The 26,872-nt window shown below is 45.2% G+C and overlaps 1 protein-coding gene across 2 annotated transcripts in view; it reads right to left on the bottom strand.

Moving 5' to 3' along the window:
• Positions 1-22,872, bottom strand: part of LOC147127064 (cadherin-7-like) — a 138,885-nt gene extending 116,013 nt beyond the window's left edge. Inside the window, exons 1-3 of one of the 2 annotated variants that reach the window (XM_086020668.1) lie at positions 22,816-22,872; positions 5,507-5,620; positions 890-1,100 (exon numbers count right to left, since the gene is read on the bottom strand). The gene's annotated coding sequence lies outside the window, so the exon portion shown is untranslated. The remainder of the gene's footprint in view (positions 1-889; positions 1,101-5,506; positions 5,621-22,815) is intronic. The other variant, XM_086020669.1, reaches the window with a different exon arrangement.
• Between the last annotated feature and the right edge of the window lie 4,000 nt (positions 22,873-26,872).

Here is a 26,872-nt window from a genome sequence, read left to right as displayed (position 1 = left end):
AGAGAGCATAATTAAGTGTTTTTTGGAGGAGTGAGGGACTTGTGTTCAGAAACCCTAAAATGTATACTTTTTCAAAAATCGATGAGTTGTAGGGCATTTTTGAGACAACCATTCCAAGAATAGAAATAAACAGCGATTCCAAGAACCTCTGGGTCCGTGAGGTCCTAACAAGTATGTGTTCAGGACTCAAAGTGCTGAAGCTGACCAAAGAAAAAACTTGAATCCAGCCAACTTGAATTTCAACAGTCATGCCCTGCGAATATTTTCTGCTGGGAATGCAGCTTGACATCATATTTCAAAACTGTCAAAAAAATGTCACTCATCTGTTGGCGATGGAGCCTGATGGAAACGGGTTAAGTACCAATTTATGTTGAAACTATTTTTGAGGTATTACTTGGTGGAAAAAGTTGGAGAACTTCTGAATTAACCAATAAATTAACAAACACTAAAAAAAAATGAATGAGCACATTTCAACTATCCAATTTTAAGGGGCAAAGGGCAAGAAAAAACACAACAGAAATGAAGTCAGCCCCCAGTGTAAATGAAAGTGAAATCCAGGTTAAAAAATGTTGGTTTTTTTCCCCGTTACCTTTGAGTGGTCTTTTAAACATTGTTAAATCAATTTCAGAGTACGGCCTTTTAGTCATTTTAGAAATCGATTGTATTTCATTACTGTACTTTGAAATGTTTTCCAAGTTTTCTGTGGATGTGTTAAATGTTGTCATTGTACGCTCTCGGTAAATTTTGGTAAGCTACTTTTGTTGTCTGCGCTTTGCTCGTGAATTGAACTGTTGTTTGTAAATGCCTGTGGGTGTCGTGTCTTTGCCTGTGTGACGCACATTGAGTTGCCTTGTGTTTGAAATGTGCAAGAGAAACAAAGTTGCCTTACCTTTGTTTGCGTCTGCAGGCGAGCCATAAAAGTGACGTCGCATCATTAAATGTCGGGTCCTGCCGTGACAGCGGAAAGTCAATGGCGCCGGAGAAGGCTGACGCAAATGGACAGGTCGCCTGCTGGAAGGTTCTCGCGGCGAGCGATCAATGGCTCATCGAACACCCGCCGTGGACGTCGTCAACTCCTTGGCAATGAGGCTGTCCAGCTGCTTCAAAATGAAAACACGCGTGCTCAGAAAAGCCCCCGCAAATCTGCTAACGTACAATGCCGGCCATCACGGTGATTGCACGGATCGGACCCAAACACACGCGTCCATGCGAAGAAGTAAACGGCGGCTTCGACAAAGCACAAGGGGCGCAATCATCTGACAATGGGAGCAGGCCAGTTATGTTTAATGACTGTGCCGCAAGACAACAAAGAACTTGCCTTCCGTCTATGTATAGATCATTTGCGACAATCATGTCTACCACAAACAAAACATAATAACTTGAGCAATGCAACGCGCGATCTTATTTCATTGCGTCCGCCAAAGAGTCCGACGCAAAGAAGGTGAAACACAACAAAGCTGAAGAGCTTTGAGAAGAGTTTGCCGCACATTTCAAGGCGTTTCTCTTTGAGTGTTTCTATTTCATTTTCATCGTTTTATGGAGAGTGCCCGTTGCTGCGTTGAGGACAAATACTCAACAAGGTGGACCATCTGGCTTGCTTCCCGCCTTTATGTGGGGCGAACCGTAACAATGAAACAATAAGTAGCTCAAACGCGGCCATGGACAATTTTGTTTTCCAAATTCAGGTTGGTTAAATCGCTGTCATGATGAACAGATCCCAGTGGACGGTTGGTATTGTATCGCCTTGGATTTGAGATGGGCACAGCTTTTTGGCTGAAGATGAAGATCAATTAAGAAATGTCAAAATGCTGGACGCCAGATCAGTTTCGGCGCGTGACACTCGAACAGAGTATGATGCAAACGGAGTCGGTGTCACGGTTGATAGTCGAAAGTGCGTGTCGCGATTGTGAGAAAAGGTGAGGCAGTTCATGGCGTGGATGAGGAACTCTGTCCAAAAAATGTGAATTGTGACATCAAAAGCCCTTCTTTTCCCCCTTGATCATAAACCGGTGTTTGTGGGTGAAACCAACCAATGTTCTAACTGCTCATTACTAGAGACATTTTTTGCGGTGAAGGACGAGAATCTACACTCTTTTGGTGGGGTCTGCGCGGAGATTGTCACAGAAGAGAATATTCTGTGCGGCTTGGATCAGTCCGAAACGGGCAACTCCGCTTTGAAAGCGGCTACCAGAGCATGAGTTGAGGGGAATTTTGTGTGCTTTAATTGAAGTTTGGGACGCTTTTATCGCTGCTTTTGATCCTCTGACTAAGATAAGCTACATAGCTTTAGCAGTCCAGATTGCACCTGAATGTGTCTAAAACAACTTTTAAGTGAATATCCTCTTGGAAACAAACAACACGTAATAACCGCTAAAACCTTTGCAATCCAAAGCAATATTTTATTTGATCATATCTCGCTCCCAATCTGACGCAAACCACGTGAAACGTGAAGAGTGAAGAAAGTCTGCGTGGATTCACGAGACTTTGTCACACATTCCCAGACAAGTCTCTCGAGTATTTCTTCGCTTTCCAAGTTGGACTGTCGTATCGGTCACGGCGGGTTTTGAACGCCGGCTAAAATCTTCGTTTTGAATATATAGGAGACGCGTTACAGGTTGATCTACTCGCTGTCCGTGCTTATGAATGGAGTGAGCACGGCAGTCCTGGTAGGGCGGCAGCGGCGGCGGCGCTTGCAAACAGAAAAGTGCTTGTGGTGTGTTAACAGTCTGCAGGCTATTGGCAGAGCGACGACTCTCGCCCGGAGGAGCGCAAACAGCCAGACAGGCAGAAGAACAATCGGGATTCATCAGGCGGCCACCTCGCCAACCCCTGGATCGTGACCGACTTAAATGAATTGGTCTATCAGCGGCACACCTGAGAGTCGCTCTCCGGGAGTGTGTCAAGATAAACTCGTAAGGATCCTGCGGCGCGGCGCACTGCAGCAAGGTCATCGTCACCGTTGCATCAAAAGGCGCCGCTGCCGGGCCAGCTTTTTTCTTCTCCTGTGTGAACTTCCATTTGCCAGAGGAAACAATTAAGACTCGTCTGTCAGCAAGGCGCTAACGCGTTCGCTTGCCATTCCGCACAGGAAGCTGCCGCGCCACGCTCATTTGTGCCGCTGTCATTAAGGCCCAATGTCTTTCGGCAAATGTTGCTCCCATATTGCAGGGAGTTTTTTTTGTTTTTTTTAATTTTTTTTCCATTGTTGTTGAGGAGATGATATCTTCAAGTTGCGAATCATCTCAAATCTTTTCCCCGGCTCGAAAATGGTGAAAGGTCCTTTGGAAAGTGTCCCAGTTTGGCAGCGAGCAATCACCGGCTTGCCGCTTGGATGTCGTGACCGTTATCAGATGTGACAGCTCGGGCCCAATAAAGTGGAGGTCTTTAACACGTTGTTGGCTCAGTACAGAAGGTGAAGGCGAGATTCCATCGGCTCGTCCTCAGGCAATTTCTTGCCTCACCTTGCTGCCGCTGATGTTTCTGTCAAAGTTGAAGGTCCAATTCAAAGTTTGTTTGGAAGAAAACTACCCCCCAAAAGGTCTTGGAATGGCAAGGTCAAGTCCTTTGTTTTCGTTGAAGGCATTTGGCTCTCCGATCAAAAGATCAAGTTGAGAATTCCATCTTGCAACTGTAAACGTGACAAGCGACGGGTTGTAGGTCGCAAGCGGAAAAAGTGCTTTGCTCGCCGATTGGTGATTTGCCAACCGGACTTTTGGGAATATCCCTCTGGGCTCTTGCAGGTCCGTTGGAGAGTGCGGCAGCGAGATAAAAGCGAGGCGGCTAATACGTTTACAATGTAGAGAGCGGCCTGCTGTATTGTGCGCTTAAAGACAATACGGACATTTTGACTCAGTCTTAAAATGACGCTTTGACTGCCTGCCTATTGCTTTGATTTCACAAACATCCGCTGGCGAAAAGGGGATCCTTAATCTCCCAAGGGTTTTCTTTCGAATTTCATTGCTGGGACAGAACGCAGATGTGTTTTATTATCATCATTATTATTCGTAGTAGTATTCCTCCAGTGTCGCATTCAACACAACCCGCCCTGCGTCATCAACTCTGTCGTGTGGTGATCACGACGCAACACGAGAGGCTACATTCAAAGTGCTAACTGGCATAACCGAGCACCGAGATGTCATTGGGAGGACGGCTGCAAGATTTCTCAAGAGCAACTAAGAATACGACACTCACCAAGGCCAAGGTTGAAAAATAAAGCCAAACAACGGGCTGCTCCTTTATTAGAGCTATGCAGAGGACTGGAAAACAGCCCAACGCAGACCTTCACCGAGGCCAAACACTTTACAAAAGGAGGGGGGAAAAAAAGGATTTTGTCCATCTGGTTTTTTTTTCGTTCCCGATTTCTAAAAGACATTGTACCAGGCGGATCAGAGAAGTTCTCAGACTGGCACCACAAAACTGGCACCATCCCCCACCATGCCACGGTTCACTTTTTCTGGCCTCACTGCATCGCGGCTTGTACGTAAGATCATTTTTGATTGGGGATGTTTCGCTACGTCGCATTTTGTGCCGATCTATTTCTACAAAGGTTACTACAGACTCGCGTAGAAATAGGCAGGGGGAAAGGGTGTGCAAACACTTTTTTGAAACCGTGAACCAAATTCAAACTGAAAACCATTATGCTAGCTTTAAAATGTCATGTGAACCCCAAAACCTCGTTGAAAACCCTAACGCGCGTTTCGAACTCGAATTTGAATTCCAAAGTCCTGGCCTGAAACGCTAAGCCAGGCTTTAAAGCCTCATTTGAAACCCTAATCCTTGTCTGAGGCTTGAAAGGTGAAAGCATAACCCTGGCTTTAATTACAGCGGAATTTGACTGGTTCTTCCTGCCGAATGTCACTTTTGTGCAGTAAACCACGGAAACAAACCTTATCACCGCGTTTAATTGCGTGTTGGTAGTCCACAAACGTCAAATGTGTGCCAAGCATGCCGCAGGCTTCATGGCTGACCTTATTAACACAAGTCTGCTAGTTCCAGTAAAAGGTGTTCGACTAATCAGATCATCGCCGTTCCTAATTCTAATCTAATGCACACTGAAATGGTGGTATTGATGCTTTGGGGCATGACTGGATTGTGAAAAATTACCCAACCACACACACACACATAAAACAACATCACTGCCAGAGAGGAGGCATCTTGAACGTGTGGAGACCTCACACTGTGCACACGGACGGCAAAGCAGCGAACCACAAGTCGCTCTGAAAGCTCCTCCTCATAAATGCGTTGGAGTGCACTCAAACGCTGTTTATCTCGTCCCACTTTTGCAAAGAAGAAGCTGAACTACTTCATTAAGTGTTTGCCTTCATTTCGTGCTATTCCAGGAAGTTTATTTGTTTGTTTTAAAATAGCGCAAAAACCCACCGGAGGAAAACTATGCGCAGTGCCAGGGGACATTTCAAATATCCAGGACCCATCTCGACTCCAACGTATGTCCCTCACGGGCTTTGAGAAACATTTCAAAGATATCTATGAGGAACGGCAAGCTTACCGATCATCTCGCGGCAGGCCGCAGCAGGACAAAACTTTGCAAACGCTGCCCGTCTGGGCCAAGATGGTAACGGTGGCAGCTGGCCGGCGCCGCCCCGCCACTCGGCTGAGTCACCTTGGAAGAAGACAGAAAAATGGATTTGTTTGTAGCATTTTTCTCCTATTGCTTAACATTATTTTTCTATGGACATGAACACAAACGCATCTTAGCCTTCTTAAGAGTTGCATTCTTCTGATCTTTTGCAAAAGGCCCTTCTACCGCGCTACCGTGCCACTGACGAAAGCCTCATTATGCTGTTGCAACCCACCAGAGGGGTCTTGTGAAAAAAAATACCTTACAATAATTATAAGAGTAAATATGCTATAACCTACGAACAATTATTCTATCAGATCTGTATGCTGAAATGCCACCATGTGGCAGCCATTTTGCTAGCAAACAGGAGCAGACAGCTAAACCGAGGGCGTTTTTTTTTTTCTGCGCTCTGTACCAATTTATGAACGTGTCAGGACAATTGCGTGTCTTTCCTGCGGTGACGATTGTATCAAGCTCATTTGCGCAGCGTTCGAAGGGCAACGTATGTAAATTGTGCAACCCACTCTTTTCTTAACTGTTATACAAGAAGAGCATTTGAGTTAGCCACCACCATTCGCTCTGCTAATGGTTCCGTACACAAATACGTGGCAAAGTTTAAATTGTCATCATTGTTAACAATTTTTCCCACACAAGTTGAAGAAATCTTCCTTTGCAGATAACATCTGCCGTGGACTGCCACGGAATTAGTGTAGGCCTAGTCATCTCTTCATTGTCTTGACTATTGGGGCCGTAAATCAGGAATTTTTGAAAATAGAATTTCAAGCATGGCTGTTTCATCATGGGAGGCGTTTAAGCATATAGAACCCAGGTGCCATTAAAAAAAATACCTAAAAAAATGCTAAATTACAAAAAATAATTTGGCGTCGTGACTGTTATAAATGTCCCGGCTTCAAACTTTACTACAACTCTTTGCTACACAAACTATTTGCTAATAATGAGCGTGTTGCACTCATTGTGTAAGCGTCTGTCAGGTCACTGCAGCAGTTGAGAAAGTTGATCAAATATGAAAACAATGTGAGCGGATGCGTGGCTTTTGTAATGCCAACAATAATCTGCAAAGTAGATGAATTCATGATTGACATAATGCGCCGATTTACAGATAGGACGAGACGGCCCTGAGCTAACGGAGTTGTATGCCGCTGAGACTCATTAACATCGCGGCAACAAGACAAGTGCATGCGTGCCGTATACATTTATATTAGGATCGCGCTCTGGCGACCTTGTTGATTTCCACACAACGGCGGCTATACGTTGCACTTATTCACATTAACGAGATGTATTGTTAGGGAAGGACGGCACCCAGGCTCGGCTTGCTCGCTCGCAATTTATTATTGCCAATTATTTTTACATAATAAAGTTATTTCAGCATTTCTGTTTGTTTGTTTAGGGCTTGCATTTGGAGTTTCTTTGCTCAAATGCAAATTTGAAACTCAACTTGAAACCCTCATTTAGAGCCGTAAACTTATCTCCACATCCGACTTTGAAACCTGAACCCAGGCTTGAAACCCGAACCTCTGCTTGAAACCTTAACATTTGCTGAAAACTATCATTTGAAACCCTAGTTTTTGCTTCAAACGACTTTAAAACCCTAACCTGGGCTTCAAACCCTACTTTGAAACCATCAACCCTGCTTTGAAACCCTAAACCAGGCTTGAGATGATATTTTGAAAGATATCCCTGGTTTTAAACCCTCATTCCAAACCCTAACCCAGATCTTGAATTTGAAACCCTGACCGCTATCTGAAAGCCTTCAAACCCTCCTTGGAAGCAAAACTCAAGTTAATGGAATCACGTTACTCACAATCAATGCGAATCAATCAGAAGTCATTTTTTTTGCCTCCTCATCATCAATCCAACTTCCATCTGCCAGCAGACAATTTACGACTTATGATATGATTAGTACAAGCCATTAGGCTGAATCATCCATCTCTTAACGACGGACGCAATCTCCGCCGACATTCGCCGTTACGAGCCGTCGTTAGCGGGTTCGAGAGCGTTCTTCTAATTCCAACAAATGAGACGTCGCCGTGTTTTCTCGCCACACCGGACGCCGCCGGCGCCATACTCGGAACTGCGACCGTGTCGTCACGCTGCGCTAATGACGTTTGAGGCGGCCGGCCACAACATTCTCCCAAACATTTCTAGAAAATTATCTTAAGGACACAAGTATCGGGACAAGGCTCCTAGGTTTGAAGCTATTGGTTTGGTCGACAGCAGAAGAAAACCCTAGTGGAAAAGCCTTACTTGAAACCCTAACCCTAGCTTGAAACAGAAATATGAAGCCTAACTTAGAATCGAGCTGGACGCCGTACATTAAGTCTCACAGTGGGCTTTTATGCTAATAATATTTGCTTTGGTGACATGCGAAACAGCTGAACAGTCCTTCTCCTCCATACAATACCAACAACAATGACAATGTTGATGGCAAAATCATGTAGTTACAGACATCACCAGTGTAACAATGTTACATTTGACAAACTTTACAAACTACTTGCGCGCCATTTCGTAGTAGTAGTATGTAGTAGTGTGTGTGTGTGCGTCCGTGCATCATGCCATGCATGTCTGTATATGTATGTGCATTACATCATCGCTTCGACTTGTACATTTAAATAATGCCCATCATCTTTTCTCTCTTTTGTGACACTCTTTGTAGCAGGTTAAACCCTCGGATCAATCACAAGCGGCTTGTAATGGTCAAATTTCTGGAGATCCACCAAATTCACAAGCGTCCACATTGGTTTGACACACGGTGATCTTATCCGAGAGACACATTGCTGCCACCTGCTGGCAATAGCCGGTGGGCTTTTTTTTATGCTCGCAGCCCAATAATCAAACCAGAGGTGGCCAAGACTTTTCTCTGCCCATTCTCATAAAAAAAAAAAAAAGTAGTTGACCGCCGTCGCTGGCGCTTCTTGTTAGCATTCCCATTGACAACATTTCACGTACAGTTGCCTAAAATAACTAAAAGGCTAACCTGAGCTTGAAACCCTACTTTGAAAGCACCGGCCTCCTTTAAAACCCTAACCCTTGTTCGACACCACAACGCTAGCTTCAAACCAGACCCAAACCAGCCGTGAAAGCCAGTCTGCACTTTTGCTGGCGTGTCACAGACGACTTGACTTTGGTATGGAAATGAAGGCGCGGCAGCCGGGTAGGCGAGCGCCCCCCCCCCGGAGGTTCCTGCGGTGGCGGCTGTGGACCAAGGTTAAAGGTCAACCCTCTCCAATTAGCCGTGAACACAGTTTGATTTGAGGGTGGCTTCCCTGCGCCCTCATTAAGTCCACGCGGCCTAGCGTAGCTGGCAGGATCTCCCTCATTATGGAAACTTCAACACAAGGAATTTCACTGGCACTCAAAGTGGGGTCCCCGGATCCCCAGCAGCCGTAGCTTCCTGGGATTTTTACAACACATCCTTTAAAAAAAAAAAATTTTTTTTGAAAAGTGCATACCGGTGTAAGTGGTGACATGCCTGCATGAATAAAGTCTTTTTAAATTATGTTTGCCTTGTAAGATTACAACCAAAATATGTCTTTGTTCTTGTAAATACCTTTTCTTGGGGAAAAATATGACAATTTATGTACGATTGTTTTTTTTTCTTTCAAAAAATACTTTGTTCTATTAAGATCGCTTTTACAAATGTACTCTTGTAGGTTACAGTTTCTTTTCAGACAATGGCATCGGTCTTTGTTGAAAAAAATATGACTTTATTCTGGTAAGATTCCGATTTTATTTCTCGACACAATAAATCTCTGTGTTTGTAAACATTACGACTCTTTGACTTTATGACAAATGACATTGTTTTTGTAGATTCTTTCAAGAAATTACCAAAAATATATTCTTCCTATAAGCATATACATCTTGACAAAATTGGGATTCGTCATTGAAAAGTCAACTTTTGGTCTTGAAAAAACAAAAGTTTAATACTCATAACATTGCAACTTTTTCCCTCTAAAAAAACTTGATTTTGTTGGCCGTTTAGGATTACACGCGTTTCTGTTTGACTCGCATCACGATTATGTGGGGGTCCTTGGAAGGGAGGGAGTCTGAGAAAAGCCGCTCTCAAATCCAGATCTGGCGCTTTGTTTGGTGGATGTTCGTCGGGGGAGCGCCTTGTTCTTGTGAAAAGACGCAGTTGCGCCTGCAGCGCGAACGTGCGCACCTGCGGTGAGGACACTCACGTTCGCTTGTACGGCGAGTCTCCTTTTCAACATCAAAAAGTCCTCAGCAATCCTGCGCCTCTGTGAAGGTCACACAGCAGAAACAAGACAAAGGCAAAAAAAGAAAAAAAAAAAGGAATTCCTGTTCTTTGCCATGGGCGTCGGCCCCTCTTCAGGCTAATAGGAATTTTGTCTTTAAAGTATTTCAGAATTCTGAGATAAAGTCAGAATTCCAAAATAAAAGTGAGAATCATGCAAACCTTCATTTTTTCTTCACTGGCCCTAAATTCTTCCATAGAAATGTGCGTTGGTACCCAAAAAAAGTCTTTAGAGCTTTGTATCCTTGAATTTTGAGGAAAGGAAAATTGCTTGAATCTTTGAAAACACAACTTTAAATATAACAATGATTATAAAACGTCAAAAATATTTAATGTATGAACTATAAATGAAATAATTTAGTCAGAAAGTAAAATGAGTCAAAATAAATCTAGTCAAATAATAGCATAAAAACAAATGCCGGCGCTCCGTAAAAGCAGTGAGTGCAGCTCTTCCTGTGGGTAGAGCATAACTCTGCACAATTAGACGGGCGAGCGAGCGGGCGGGCGAGCGGCGCACTTGCGATGAGTGCGTTGTTATGGACGTTAGTTATGGCGAGGACTTTATGACGTTATTTCAAGACCAGCCTCGTAGCCGCAGGGAAGGCAACTGAGACAACGCGCTACGCTACTTGGAGAAATGTACTGGAACTGTATGACACCGAACCTTTACTTGAAACCTCAACCCAGTGTTGAAACCCTAACCCCATTTTGCTTGAATGCCTTACCTGAAACCTCGAACCTGTCTTGTATCCTACATTTCAAACCCAATTTCTTTCTTAAAAGCATCATTTGAAACCTGACTAGGAACCCTTATCTCTGCTTGAGCCCCCAGGCCCATCTTCAAAGCCTCATTTGACACCTTAACCCGCTATTGAAACCATAACACTGGCTCAAACATTCATTCAAAACCCTAGCCATGGCTTGAAACCTTCATCTTGGCTTGAAACCCTCATTTTGAAATGTTCACTTGAAACCCTCATATTGCCTTGAAACCCAATTGGACACAATTGGAAACTCTACGTGGAAACGGCAACACTTACTTTGGAACACTAATTTGAACCGTAATAAGCACCGTTGAATTGTGATAATAAAGAAGCTGTGCCAGAGTGCAATTTTTATTCTGAGGGACGTCAAACCGACGCGCAATGGCCTCGCCTTTGCGTGTGCAGGCGCTTGCAACACACGGTGTTATTTTGCCGCGAACCCCGTTGTGGGCCCGCTAACATTCTATACCTTTTAGCCCAGTAAAAAACCATAAAAATCTGGAACGGCAAAGCTGTGCAGACGGAAGCCGTGCAACTGCACGGGCAAAACATTTGATCACACGTGGCTCTCAGCCAAACGTCGTTTTGTGTGTTTGTTTTGTCGCCGACGAGGACGCGGACGACTTTCACGAGGCTTTGGGTGCTAATGTTATATAGCAGCTGTTGTGGGGGGGGGAAAAAAAAAAAAAAAGTTTTACGGTCATCTGTCAAGGTTAGCGCGCGGATCCGGTTTACCTATAAAGCCACTTTAGTTAAGATCAAGGTTTAAGAAGTGGAGGCCCGCGACAGGCGCAGTAAATTTGCCGTTATTGTCCGACATTGGCAAGTTAGGAAGGAAAGTCGAGTAAAAGTTCTCATTTGTTGAAGCCCCACTTGATATTGCACATGAGCAAATCGTGGTCTACAGTACGTCCGTGCATGGCGCAAGAAGTTTCCATTTGAAAGAAGGGTAAGAAAGGGGCCGCGCTAAGGAGGAAGAACAAAAAAAAAAAAAAAAACATTAATTGTTTCATTTGATGCACATAAGAGAAACCATGTGAGATTTATTCAAAGGAAACGGGGAAGAGTCACAAAGGAATATAGCGCAAATTCAAGACTTGATTTAAATAGATCCTATCTGAAGCACGCTTAGCTATTGACAGGAGAGTTCAACATTTATCTGGCTGTCGTCACCCAGCGACGCAAGCAACACATTTCACCTTTTTAGCCAAACAGCAACAAATAGCGGAAATCCACAATGTAAACACATTTTATGATTTAAATCATCGCTTACATCAGCGGGTCTTCGTTGTTTTACATCAAGTACCACCTAATCAAATATTTTGCTCTCCAAGGGCCACCGTCATGAGCAACATTAAAATACAGGAATATAGTAGGCGCCGGTGTTCATGAAAAACAAAGCGGAGGTTTGCTTCCTAAAAAGTATGTACCTGCAGAATTTGCACACCACAGAGTGTTTTCTCCTGTATGCGGTTTTCCAAATGCCAAGTCGGCGGCATCTCAAGGAACAACTGTACCTCCATTTGGGGGGCCATAAAATTGGCCGTCTTGACTTTGTGACCGACCCGCACGTGTCTGGAAAGAGGCGGTGCCAATCGGAGGGCTGTGTCCAAAAGGTGGCACGTCGATGTCAAGGTTAGCCGTTTTCAATATCTATGAGAGGCCTGCTCCATTTAAGGGATATTGGGTTTTTAGCGGCGGGGCCCATTTGCGTTGCTCATTTGCCGTGATTTAGTGGCGGGCCGTGTGTGCTCTGGCATCTATTCATCTGTGTTTAACATCTCCAGGGCCACGGGTTCACCTGCTTGCCGGCGTTTCCCACCGGAGCTTATTAACCGCCAGTGCAACCGGTAGCGCTCCTTGTTAATTACATAAATGGATATGAACGCGGCGAAATAGAGCACATCCCCCGTTTTATCCCATAAATCAGCCCGCGTAAATCTGCGAGCGTGGCGGACGGGCGGGGGGGTGTTCTTGGGGCGGCGGCGTTTGGCTGGCGGCTTCGATCGCATCGCTCCTGCCGCCTTTTTCAATCTTCACGTTTTCCCGAAGAGTGGACTTTTGTGAGCCGGCCACCGTAAATACTCAAACGCAAATGTCGGGCCGGGCTATAAACGGATACATCAAATAGATAATCTCATTAGGCAAGTAAATAAAGTGTGAAATGAAATGTGGCTTTATACTTTCACCTCCAGCGGGGGTTCAAAAGTCCTTATCGCTAATTAGCTCCTTTTAATGCACTTGTTTACTTACTGCCTTATCGAGCAGCACGATCACTTTTTAAAATGATTTTGTTAATATAATTACATGAAAAGGGCCGAGATGGGGAGAGAGAGAGAGAGAGACAAAGGGAGAGCCCGCGTTGCGCCGTCATGCCGGCTTAGCACCAAAGGCTTTATATTGTCATTTACGCAGCTAGCTAACATTAGCGGATTAGCGAGCTATGTGTGCTAGTGCTATCGCAAATAATTTTTACAATGAAACCATACTAAATTTCTCAAGCTAGTAAACATTTAAAGTTTTTTTTTTTTTTAATCTATTATTGATCTTGGCAACAAAGCAATGATGTCATTAATTCAATGGCCAAGTTGGAACGCGCTGGCAAAAATCAAAATGGTGGCTTAGCACACAAAAAGCTTTATTTTTCACATTTATTCACAATTGATTGACAAGTTGCTTTTACTTTTGTTCTTTGATTGTTCAAGATGAAGATCAAATCAAATGTATTCACAATGCTCATTGTTTTTGTCCTTTCATTCACCGCAAAAAGTCATTTTTTGCCGCATGTTCACAAAGCAACTTGTAGACGCCCAGCTGACCGGCGAGCCGCGTGTTTCCGTCGCAACTTTGCTATTAGCTTATATTGCGCATCCGAATGTTGTATGGCACGTTTCCTCTCGAGTCGAGCGACGCGGACTTGCCGTCAAAGTGCGGAGAAGCTATTTGCCGCGTCTCTTAATTTCAATAATGCCATAAACCGTATTGCGCGTTGATCGCGAGGGACTCTGCGTAACGCTAAGTGATCAATAGAAAGCAGGTTATTAATATTTTCTTTTATGTCGGAGACTTGAGACGTCCCTCTTTCCCCCCGCACCGCCACCAAAACAACAGGATTATGAAAAGGAACCAAAAGGCTTTGATGATGCTTAATAATATATGTTGCTGAGACGCAAAAATAGAAGTCGCAGGAGATGCCAACCGGCAAAAGTCACACTTGCTTTTGAGGTAACAAACTAAAAATACCTCTTTTCATAGCAACAACAACAACAAGACGCGTGTATAAGTGTGTGCTTTTCAAGAGAAGGCAGCTTGGGTAAAGAAAGATTACAGGATGTTTTCTTCAGTACTCCCACTAATGTCGGAAAATGCGAAACAAAAAAAATATAAAGAAATGCTTCCCACTTCTTCCAAATCAACAGCATTAATTGGCCCACTGCTGGGCCCTGTGTAGCTTTCCCCGCGGCTCTTTTTTTTTTTTTTTTTCCCTCGCTAACCTTGAAGGGAAAAATCAATTATTTCCTTTCAGCCCCGGAGGTGCTCCAACAACTCCCTCGCCGCAATCAGCAGCCACATCACAACACATTACCAAAATATACACGTGGATATTTGGCTGTTTTTAGTAGCGCAAGGCACAATCGGCTCCACCAAAACTATTGATCAAAAAGAACAAAAAAAAGTGAATTCCTTCTTTCCTTCTCGGGGTAATGAAGGAGTGGCTCCGAGCCATGTTTTTCTCTTTGCGAGACGTGCTGCCCACTTTCTCTCTCTCACGTGAACCACTTAGCCACGCATGGGAAGCCTTAACTTCATTTCGCTAGTTTGTCTCAGTCACCGGCTGGACGAAAAGCAAATGAATTGGCTACGGTCTCCGCAGTCATCTCGTACACTCTTACAATAGCTCATCTTGAATCTTTCGGGGGGGGAATTTCTGTAAGGATGAATTTCATTTCATTCTGTGATGGACGGTAGCGTTTTTCATTTTATTCCTGGGTTGGTGGGGAAATGTGAAATGTTGCCCTTTTTTGTTGTTTTACTGTATCGACATGGGAATGTAAAACGTTTTTTTTTTTTTAGTTTGACTTTTATTATAGACAGTTACGACCTTTACTTATTTTTGATCATTGCGGCCAGTTACGATTTCTTGCTTTTATTTCTGTTACGGTGCACAGTTCATTTGTGCAATTCTGCCATTTCGGACTGTTTTTTAAGTTGTGCCTCTGCATTGGTGGGGAGTAGCAAAGACTTTCTGTTTTTTTTCTGGTTCTATTTCCATGGTAGTGAAAATGTCTTAGTTTTGCTTCTAGGATGGTGGACAGTTTTTAGTTTTTAGCTGGCTTGAATGCGCGACAACGTCAAGCCAGCTCAGGCGCCACATGAGTGAAATTGTTTCGCCTTCTTCTTTTCCACTTGTATTGAAAATGTGAAAACAAGCTACCGCCATCTACAGGACTGAGGTGTAACAGCAACAACATCGCAGTTGTTTAGGATCGCGTCTGTGTCCGTTTGTCAACCGACGGTCTTCTTGCAGACACTCGTTGCATCTCTTCTACATTCCTCCTATGTGCATAAAACATGAACTATTACCAGCTTGGGAAAACCTCAAATATTGGCAAGCGTTATGAAAACACGGTCGGTTAAAGGAAAATGACAAACATGAATAATTCCGCCTCCGAATTGGATGGATTTTTCTTTGGTTTACCTGGAAAAAAATAAAGAAATAATAATCAGCCTCCAAGTTTTTTGTGCCAGGTGCAGCCAAGAGTCAAAGTAAGCGGGCGAGGACTCAAACGCGCACGGAACACAAACACATCAGCGCCTTGAGGGAGGTAATAATCAAAGGAGTCAAGGTTCCAAGAAGCAAGGCCTGACATAAAGAAACACGGCCGTTGCGTCCAAGGATCCAAGGCACGCATTTCAATTTGGAAGGAATTAACTTGGCGTTGACGGCGGCGGCGTCGACTTCAAGGCGAAAGCGACGCTTTGGAATATTTGAATGTCACACAGTCCACCTTGCGGGAGACGGAGATGACCCGAAGGCGGGCCCAAAGTGGTGTCCCCGACGGAATGGATTGGGGCTTTAAAAAAGGACATTTGTAAGCCTGCCTGTCTCTTTTGCAGAAAAAGAACAACAAAAAAAGAAGGAGAGCCATTGTATGATATCGTAGACCCACCGTGTTTCCCTTTTCTGCCTCATTATGAAGTGCCGATCCCTCATGTCGGTCTGAGGGAGACAAATCAAATGAAAACATCTCCCTTATTGTCTCCGACGCCGAGCGGATCGATGGCTTTCATATGAAGGTGACTTCCGCGCCTTCTTGCCCACCCCCCCTCCCCAAATTCAGTCGGGAAGGAAGCGCCTCAAAATCCTTATCTGATGGAGGCTTTACGGGCCAATATACAGAGGAAATGCGGGCGCCGTTGGCGGCGGCTTCCTTCCTTTGGCCGGTTTTGGGCATTTTGCAGTTAACACCTGAAGGGAGCTAATTAGCACGAGGCCGGCGTGTTTAATCACATTGCGCCGGTTCACCATGGCCGCCTCTACTTTCATTTATTAAAACTATTATGACTTTAAATGAAGCCATCACTCACTGCCATGGCTCAGGCATTTTGTGCACCCAAGGTCTAATCTTTTTACGGGCCTCGTGTGCGCGCGCAACTGTTTCAAATTAGCCGTGCTAAAATATGCAAGGCCAAACTCGTCCCGCCGTACGACATTGCGCGCACTTTCTCACGTTCTCAAGTACTTTTCCTCAAGTCACACACACTTTCAGGGGCCTATTCTTTAAGAGTTAGTTTGCTCATTTAAAAAGAAGAATAATAATAATTCTAGATCCCTTTTTGTTAGCTGACATATTTAATACATGATTAAAGCGAACTGTGGGAACAGATAATAGAAAAAACTGGAGGAGGAGGTCGATGGTAAATCCTCAAAATGGCCCAAGTTTGACGTCAGCCCCCGCCCATATTAGGGGGGTAAAGGAAAAAAACGGGGCGCGTCTGCTTCGGATTCCTGCTCACGAACGCGGCTCACTTGGGCGAGTTTCCGAAGAGGACTTTGCCAGAGCAATTCGACCACAAAGACGTAGATATCGATCGATCGCTCCGATTCAGATGGGTTTTGATTCAGATCGGTTTTGATTCATCCTTTCAAAGCTAACGGTAGCCGCACCGCATCTCAACACTTTGGGGGGCACAATTTGGACATTTCCACGTCGCTTTGTGCGGAGTCCTTTCAAGGGCACGGGACTTTTACACGGCTGCGCAATCACTACACTGACTACTTCACACGGTAGCAAAGTGTCCTTTCTTCCAGTTAGTGCCATGAAAACATGTTTCAAAAAAGCCCTGCACCATTTCATGTCGGTGCGCTCGGGCCGCTACTTTGCTACGCTTACTTTCAAGCGCAACACTTTCACTTTTGATGTGTTTTCGGACTCGTAATTAACGGTGCAAAAACTCATTTGCGGCCATCGGGGCTTTGTTGGCGCGTGACGTCAACGTAGGAGCCGCGTAACGACGCCCTTTGCCATTTCCGGCAGATTGAAGTCGATATATATATGTTCCACGCTGCGCCTGTTAATTACATCCAGCAGAATGCCGCCGTGATTACGTTTGATTAGTCAAAGAGGCCGCTGATTTATTCCCCCACTGCGCCGGCGAGCAGATGTTTAATAATAACACTCCACGTCCAAAGTGCGAGCAACATGCGCAACAGCGGCACGGCTAATGTTGCACCGCGTAAACCGGCGCTTTTAATCCTGCAGGAAGAGGAACATCGACGAGCACAAAATCACTACTCCACCTGAATGAGAAAGCACATTTGCATCTTAAGAGGAAAGAGCCGAGCATATGGTTGTTTAGGGCTCCCTTGATTACGGGTGGATGGCGGCGGAGGAGCCGCGTGCTGATGAAACATTTATAAACAATAGAATACACTAACATACGCTTATCATAATTTAGACGCACGCACGCACGGATGTGCCGGCAAAAGCCGAGGGGAAGTCTGCGCAGGCACCTTTTCCACAAAGACAAAAGTGCTCCATAGAAATGCCCGAGTGCTTTAGTGTCATGCGGCCAGCCGGGCCTCGGCGCCCGTGACGGATGTTTCGTCCCGGTGAGCAAATCCGCCCCCCACCCCCTGTGAAAATTAAAATTACAGGCAAAAACCACCCATCAGGGCAAAGTCCAAGAGAAAGCACAATTTTGAATTTATGGCTTTGGGATGAAAAAAAAGACCAACAAAACTGCCAACGCAGTTGCAGAAATACTGTGGAAGTCACACGCACAAAAATGCAACGTTGGAACTTGGCTACGCTCACACCGCGGGCTACGATGCCCAATTCTATTCGATTAGAGCATTTGGCTTAGAAAAAAAACAACATCTGTGAAGTGAGGCACAAAACACGACATCGCATGGCCAAATGTTGAGGACGTCAATCCGGCCGGCCGGCGCACGCCGAGCTCAGTCTTGGGGGCATTTGCGGCCATTTCAAGGACTTTGGGCTTCCAAGTGACCCGTCCGGCCGCAGTTGTAAAACAACTTCTTTTGACCACTACAAGTCAAATTGTACTCAAGTCGTAAAGTTCCCTTTCAAGAGTGCCAAGTATCCGAACGGTGAAAAAAATTGCACCACAAGCTACAACGGGAGCAGAAGGAGCTGGTACAAGACGAGCTTGAAAATGTTCGTCAAAGGGCATCTCGCTGGACTGGCGACGGCACTTAAGTCCGAAAATGTCAAAGGGGACCAACATTTGACTGTCCCGCCGAGGCACAATCAGGCCAAAGTCAAAGAGCGTCGTTAGCACGAGACGACGGCGTTCCGCTGAAGCGTCGCTTGTACGACGGCGCGCAAAAAGCTTCCCGCGGCGGAGTTCAACTCTATAAGATTGTAAGAGTTGGCAATTTCTTCTTCTTCTTCTTGCTTTAATCAGGCGGAAATTGATGGTGATTAGCGGCGTCGGCGGGAGGCCCTTGGCGGCGCGCTGCCTATTCTTTGATGTTGTTGTTGTGGATGTTGCGCCGCCCCGTCATTTGAATATCACAGAGCGGGAGCGCCGACTCGGCCACTGGCGGCGCCTTTGTTTGCCGTGATTAAAGCAGGTGTCGCGCAGGGTTGGGTGCCTTAATGACACTTTGCATTTAAATAGCTGTCACTCGCCTGTCAACGGGGAGGGGCACCGGCGGGGGCGGGGAGGGGGAAATGTTTGTTTTCCGGGCCCTCCGACGTACTTGAAATGCATCTGCTTTACATAAGCTTAACCTAGCTTTGCAAATGAGCCGGCTAAAGTTTGCAAACCTGGAAAGACATACAACAAACTTGAAAGCTAACCCAGTTGCCGGAGTGGACGGAAAAGTCACACAAAGAGTGGACGGAAAAGTCACACGCGCCATCTAATCACACCTCGGTAGCGGTGCGGCAATTCGCCGATTCGTCGACAAGCAATGGATTCTCAAATCAATCGACTATTTCGCTACTCGATTAATTGTTTGGAGCCATTGTTGAAAGTAAAATTGCACCAAATGCTCAGATGTCGGCCTCTCGGCCGTAAATGAGAGCGGGCTGGTTTATCGTTGGGTTTTACCTCAATAAGAAACATCTGGCTTTTACTTTGGAAAACAGTCATTGGCATTTTCGCCGAATTTCTGATGGATGTTACGGTGGACCAAACCAGTCAGTGAAATTGACAGTCCTAGACTTTCTTTTTTTAGAGTCAGGAAAATGATGCAAGAAAACAAGTAGCCCTCGGTTGCTAACGTCTTGTTCTTTATTTGGTTTTGTTTCATTACTACACAATTATTGCTTTGGCGCCACCTGGTGACAGTTTGGTGCCAGGCAACAGCTTCATTTAGTCAGGCCAAATACTGAAAAAGATGTTGGACTTGCTAAGTGAGGGTTTGAAAATAAATAAATAAATAAAAAGGAACACGTCAAAATTGTGAGTGTGTGTATGTTTGAACGTTTTTTGTTGTTGACTTCATCTTCAATGAAGATGGCCCCTTCGTTTGTTTTAAAAACAGACCAAAAGTTTGCCGAGCTCTTCATTTCGAATTTCTGTCATTGATCACCTTTTGCGCCTTTCGTTTTCAACCAGTCGAAAAAACACGCACGAGTCAGATTGGTGGTGCAAGGCATGCTTGCTGAAGGAGAAAAAAAAAAAGAAAAGCCAGCCAGGCCAAGACAGGCGACAAGCTGCCAGCTGAAAAAAAAAAAAAAAACGACATTTTCTCTGCACGCAGAATGTTTGCACCTTGTTTATGAATCATGTTTTACAAGACAGCCGTGCACATGCAGTCACGCCAAGAAATTGAAAGTTAAGGCAAAAAGTACAGTACTTCTCCCCAACATCTCCTCCCCTGAATTTCTTCCATGGAAATGGAAACATGATAACGATGCCTTTTAAAATATGTATCCAGACTAAATCTCATTTGGCTTGCTCGGGTTGCTCATTACGCTCACCTATCGATCGCTTCATCCTGCGAAAAGGGATATCACCGCAATCAATAATCATCTCCCTAATTGGGGATCAGCAGCCAAAAAGTGGACTCGCTTGTCACGCAGACAAAAGAAGAACAGACAAAAAATATTAAGCGGCAGACGGCTTGGATTGCGGTTTTGGTGTTTTGTTTGCACGCCGGTGTTACAATTTGACGGGTGGGAGTCTACCACCCTTTCCATCTTTACATCCTTGAACAGGGTTGGCGGGGCCCCATTGTAACAAAAACAGCAAAAACACAAAGTACATTTCTAGTTATCTCTAAAAATGACAAGCGCATCATGGTTTGCGTATCAAGTAGACGCATGGGATTCAACCGTTTGGTTTTTGGGGTCGGGGGGAGGCGGGGTTACTGTCTCATTGTGATGGAAACTAAAATAGAAATTGGATTTTTTTAATTAGGGGGGGGGAACACAGCAATACAGCGATTTCTTTGTGGGCCCATTTTGACGATTCGGGGAGACCTACACAACTCATATGACAGCTCTCAAAGAAAAAGTCGGTTGTGCATTTGCTCGGCCGTTGGTCGGTCGTCCTTGTTAGTTAACTAGTTGTAGTTACAGATTTTAGCGCGTCCGTCAGCTTTACTTGTTACAGTTGTGACCGGTTTTAGTTAGTTAGGTAGTTCGACAGCTGTCTACTTTCCGCGTAGGTCATTCGGGTTGCTCGGACTCTGCCATTTGCTTTGTGTAATGCGGCGGGGGGGGGGGGGGGGTCGCAATGTGGTGGTTTGGATTGGGTAATGCCAAAAATGGAATCAAAGTCATAGAAATGATCCGACGAGCAAAGATTCCAACGTCGCAGGAAAGAAGCATCCAGCTTGCCCGCTAATTGTCTGTTGGACTTTATTGAGTGTCGCCAGTCTGGAGTGCCAAGCCAGTCCAAAGTGACAGATGAGCATTTTCGCGCCTCCTCCACTTTGTGTCAACCGTGATGAGAATATTTCACTCGGGAAGCGGCGCCCTCCGATGCGAGTCGCGCTCGTGCATCCCGCGACAAAAACGGGAGCTCGGAAATGGATGCTGCAACTCAAAACTTTGAAGCGGCGTCCCAAAAAGCTACGGCAAAATACGGGAGTCGTTGCAGTCAAGCAAATACGTTCGGCGTCTGCCAAGCAAGCAAGGATCGCAAGAAGCAGAAAAGAGGAAAATGCACCAACAATGAAACGCTGAATGCACGGTGCAGAGTTTGACCAAAAACTCACATTTCAAAAAGACCAAGGACGAAAATGAATAAATGCGAGTGTAAACGTTGAACTGCGCCGGACTGAAAAACTTCATTCATGGCTATTTGCAGTCATTTGGGACGTGACGGTTAACACTTATATACTTATATACTCGTACCTGTGCCTAGACGTGTCATCTCAACATCACTTGGGTTTTTTTTTTGGTTTTTTTTTGTCCAGACCCCGGGAAAGCAGCTCTACCACTCGACTTCATCCACATCCCAGCGGGTCGCCCGTAAACGCGGCACACGGGAGCCCCGAGGCCAATTTGCCCCGAGAGCTGAGCCGCGCCTAATCACCGAGAAGAGCTTCCATCCTGCGGGCGCCCCGCGGCTTTCGCCAACTATGAATGGTGGCGCCTTGTTTGGGAAAAATGGCGAAAGCGCGCATCAAGCTGACGCGCAAATAATGAGCGGCCGAGTCGGGGCCGAGTCGGGGCCGAGTCGGGGCCGCGTCGGAGCCGCGTCGCTTGGCCGGCCCGAAAGACGGCGCCGCGATGTGAGACTACCGCCGACCGGGCTTCCATCAACAAGGCTTTCGGCGGTGTTTGTTTGTTGAAGTTCGGACAACACTTGCGGACGCCTCATCGACTTTAATGCAAATGAAGGTTAGCGCAGGGGACCGCCGGCCTTAATTAAAACCGCCGCGTATCCAAGCAACAGAGTTGAAATCGGGAAGGCTTTTACCACGAGGGCTCCCGTTGGCCGCCGACGACCTCGCCGGCCCCGGACAAAAGCTCTCTACCCATCATGCTTTGCGGGCCGGATAACAACGTGGGGATTGTAGCATCGCGTGGGCGGCGGCGGCGCGCAAGATGATTTAGTCCCATTTAGTTAATTGTCTCACCGTAACGGGAAGGGGAGCAAAAGTGCAGCTCGACGCAAGACCTCCACCAAGGACAACGCGTCCTAATTTGGAGCAGCGCCGTTGTCGATAGATGCCTACGACTTATGCCAAGCGCCTTCATTGGCAGGACACATGAACACATTTAGCTGTTTTTAGAACTTCGTACACTCTACGACCACCAACATTTTTTTCCGAACATTCTTGAATCATTCACTGAAAAATCTCAACAAATATAGTTCAGCACCTTTCGCATAAAGAATCTTTCTTAGCATAAAAATAACTTGAAGGATGCCCCAAGCAACATGAGACAATTGAGAAACATTCAAAGAAAAGCATTCCTATCAGTTCACACACGGGTTTATGTGACAACACGGTTACCGACCTAGAGCACTACATGAAGATTAGAAAAAGGTTTCACTAACCCCAAAAAATGACGAAAAAGCAAAACATGGCTAGCGTTAAATGCATGAGAAAAGACAAAGGCAAATCTAATAGATTCATAAATTTGTCATGGAAAAGAACAGGAAAATATACCATACATACATCATTCTCCCAACCGCTGACGATTCCAACATATTTTTGCAATCAAAAAAGCTACATGAAAAGGAAAAATTATTGGCTACACACTTACCAGTTTGCGTCACACCTTGGCGTCTGTCCGAGTGGAAGATGGCGGCCATGATTTTTTGAATCCATCACTGAAAACGTGAAAAAATGCCAGTAGGTCAGGGAGCGTTATCCTAAAAACTCGGGATTGTCTGCTTCACAAATGAAACAATGGAAAACATGCTCGGGGGAGGTTGAAGCAAGCAATGAAAACTAAGGAAGGCTAAGGGCGGTGTGGTTGTCCAGAATGGGTGGAAGGGGTGTTGGAGTGAATCATGACGCCCCAGTGGCTTGGAAGCACTGTACCCGCATATGCTAATCTTTGTTGTGGTGCGCTACATTATTCAAATGTATGGAAGGAGCCTTTGGGGTTAGCCGCCGCCGCTAGCTATAGCGCCAAAGCGCAGACACGTGGTCAGTCGGCGTACGTAATGGTGCCCTCGCGCTTGTGTCGGGGAAAAAGGTGAGTGCCGTGATGCCCCCTTGACAAGCGCACGCAAAGGTTGTTTTTGACTTAAGAGTCAGCCAACCGTCTAGCTCGGTGGCCAAGTACACTGCTGTCCTGACTTACAAATTGAATTGGTGGCGTGAGCACGCCTGTAACTCAAGACAGTTGTATCCCAAATCATCTTTCACCCCCGGAATGAATTGAAATGCCAGTAATCTGTTACAGCCCTCCCAAAAATTGTCACGTGCTTATTTTTAGTAAGAAAAATAGCTCTCGCTATTGCACGTTATAAAAAGACAATGAAATACAATCGAAAGAATTAAACAGTTCAACTCTTTGCGCATCCACAGTCAAATATAGACGTACGTACATCATGTTCACAATTGTTTGGTCAGCGTAAGCTGCAGTAATATTAGCCGTTTTACGCAGAAGAGTCTGTGAGTATTGTTGTATAAAATACCGCTCGGTGTCCATTTCGGAATTCATCCATATTTCTTTTTTTCCTGCCACTGCTGCTGCAACCAAGAATTTGGGTGATTCTTAATTTTGTAATTTACATCAATTTACAATGTCAGCAGCCTTCCAGCCTTTCCCTTTCAAAGCAAATTTGTGACAAATCAAACATAAGGGACGGAACATCAGAGACACGTGTAAGACGTTCTTGCAATACTCTAGATTATTTTTGATCATCCGCTTTTTGCATTTCATTTTTTAGGAAGGACAAAAGTCAGAAAAGTAAAAAAATAAATGGATCTTGTCATTCCCCCACCGACGATTGAGTTGAAGGCGAGAGGCGCTCGGTGGCTGCCTGCTCAAATTGACATTTAACAGGCAGTTTGATGCCTTGGCCGCTAGTTAAAGCCGCTAACTGCTAATTGCTAACGCATCATATCGATCACGTCTGAAAGAGGCCGAACGACGACGGATGGGCGAGGACGCGGAGCGTCGCATGAGTACAACGTGTTCAGGTGTAATTAACGCCAACGTGCGTGTTTAATGGATCAATAATGACGGACGGTTGGGACGGCCATGAATGGAGCGCTCAGGGAGGAACGAGAGGGGAAGAAAAAAAAAAAAAAAGAAAAACAGGAGCACTTAGGCGGGCAATTAATATGTCAAAGGAAGCGAGGGAAAAAGCCGATATCATAAATGTAAGACCAGCTCAGAGGACCGCTACTTGGGATTATCGTCATCGATTGGCTCCTGATGCCAGCGAGTGACTTTCATGTTAATAACCTCATTGATTCTCCACGCAGAGCAGATTTTGATTGACAAAAAAAAAAAAAAAAAGGAGGTTAAATCCCATCTGTTTCCTCAATCTACTTACTAAGAGCGCGTCGAATCCGTTGGAAACGGAGCGCCGACGTGGAGGATTGGCGGCGTCTCCGACTTTGTGCATCAGTGTGACGGACTAAACAGCAGCGGGGGAGGGAGGGGGGGGGGGGGCGCCGGGTCCGGGTCAATATGGTCGTCAGCCGGGACCAGTCGGTTGCCCTGACGGCTTTTCCAGGTCATTTACATAACACGAGTGACGCTGGAAAAAAGATGCACTTTGACCGTCCCGGACCTTCGCCAAGGACCAACGTTTGACAAAAGGGCGTCAAATACGTGTTTTCGACTTCTGTTGGTGAGCTGACCACTTCCTGCTACTCAAAGAGAATCACTGAAGCATTTTTGACTCGACGACATGTTGGACGCCTCCATCAATAGGTCAAAACGTGGCCTATTCTAACATTTTTGGACTCTGTACTCTGAACTTGAGTACATTTCTTTAAGACGAGTAGAAAAAAAGAAAAAGAAAAAAAAAAGTCACCTTTGTTCATCCACGTCTTAGTCGACTTCCCGGTTCACCAAGGATGATGTCAACAAATGGGAAAATCCCAAGGCTACTTGCCAGTTTGAGAGGACAACGCAAGACGACAAGATCGTAACACCTTTGATTCTGGACATTGTAAACGGTTCCACCGGGCCACAAATCTCAAGAAATAGGAAAAAGTGAAAAAATATATTCTGCTGTGTTTGTTTATCCAAACTGGGTTCGTTAGCAGGCTACTTCCTGGTTCACAGACAATGACTTAAAGTTCACGAGACTGGAGCATATTTGACTCTCAGACAGTGTGAATAGTTTGATTGGGCCTCGAAAAAATGAATAAATCAAATCAATTCCTCAAACACAAGTGAGCAAAATGGTCTTTGTTTGTCCACTTATTTGCCGACTTCCTGGTTTCAATGATGATAAAGTCAAGACAACAGAAAACTCGCATGCTTGGTTCCCAGTTTGTGGGGATGATGTAAGATGACAGATTTGCATGCTTTTAGAGTGCTGGAGGGAGTCGGAGTACCCGCATTGCAAATCCAAAGCACAAGAACTGCGAGTCACACATGCTAACCACGTGCGCGACATGCTGCAGAGATAGACAAAGACGCAGACAGACATTTGGTGGTGTCAAAACGTAGATTTGCTAGCTTCATACAATTTTTACAACTTTTCCACAAAACCAGTGCTTGCTATAACTTGTGAAAGGTAAAAACGAAAGAAAAAGTTTGCTTCACAGCCGCCACCCACCCCGCCAGATGTGCTGTCACTGATACGCGATGTCAACGGCAGAAACAAATGTTTGTATTTCTTTGTTTTTGTTTTGGTTTTTCCATTCCTTCGTGACAAATTTAGCAGATGACCTTGGAAATAGTGGAGCTGTGTATGACTCGTGACTGGAACGAGTCATTAGTGACGTGTTAGTTCCAAGTTGCGGGTTTAGCGGCTAGCCTGCTAGCCTAGCTCTTTGCGCTCCTCCGTAGCAACAAGTAGTCCGGATGATTTTGACAGCTTACAAGTTTCTTTGAAGAGGTTATTTAAAATGGATAAATCCTGCTGTACAAACGTAAAAGCATTTGACTCCCTTCGAGTCACTGCCAAAAGCAAGCCGTATGCAGCCGTGGCATTTAATTGCTGGCCAACCGTGAGCAGTTGTCCACTTAACTCCAGGACTATGCCCTCGTTTCCACCCGTATGCCCTAAATCCTTATTCACGATATAGTCCCGCACTATATAACAGTCCCCTCATTGTGTTTGGCGATAGCCAGCTAACTACTTGCTCCTCGTCGCATATCACGTGACCACCGTACCTGTCAGGCCGCACCGGCGCATTAAGATCTCCGACTATTTACTTTCAGTACAAAAATATTTATTTGAATTAAACTGTATTTTATTCCCTCTGTTGTACATATTTTAAATTAAACAAAAGTCATTATTTTCGTGGTCTATCGTTTCCTCCTCGCAACGTCGATGTCAAGGTGTTGAGTGAACAGCGATGCTTTTGCAAGAGCATTCTGGGTCATTTTAGGTGCCCTACATTCATCACCCCTACCCCTGCAAAATGACGCAACAGTTACATTTGATTGTATCCTGAATACTTAACGCTGTTCCATGTAATCCGTTACCCGCCAAGTGTGGACATAAGACAACTGGAACTGGATTGATCGTTCCACTTTTCAACTTGCCAGTGGTACAGTACCATCGGACCTCAGCTATGAACATGCTAACTAGATGCCTGCCTTTTTCGAACCACATTTTTTCTTCCCTGGGCCAGAGCTAAGCAAACATTTTGATAGCCAGACTCGACAGATTTTCTTT

This window comes from Filicampus tigris, chromosome 21 (genome assembly GCF_054856515.1).
Source record: "Filicampus tigris isolate MCC_2025a chromosome 21, RoL_Ftig_1.0, whole genome shotgun sequence".
NCBI lineage: Eukaryota > Metazoa > Chordata > Actinopteri > Syngnathiformes > Syngnathidae > Filicampus > Filicampus tigris.
Note: the sequence above shows the minus strand (reverse complement) of the source record. Positions and strands in the feature narration are given on the sequence as shown.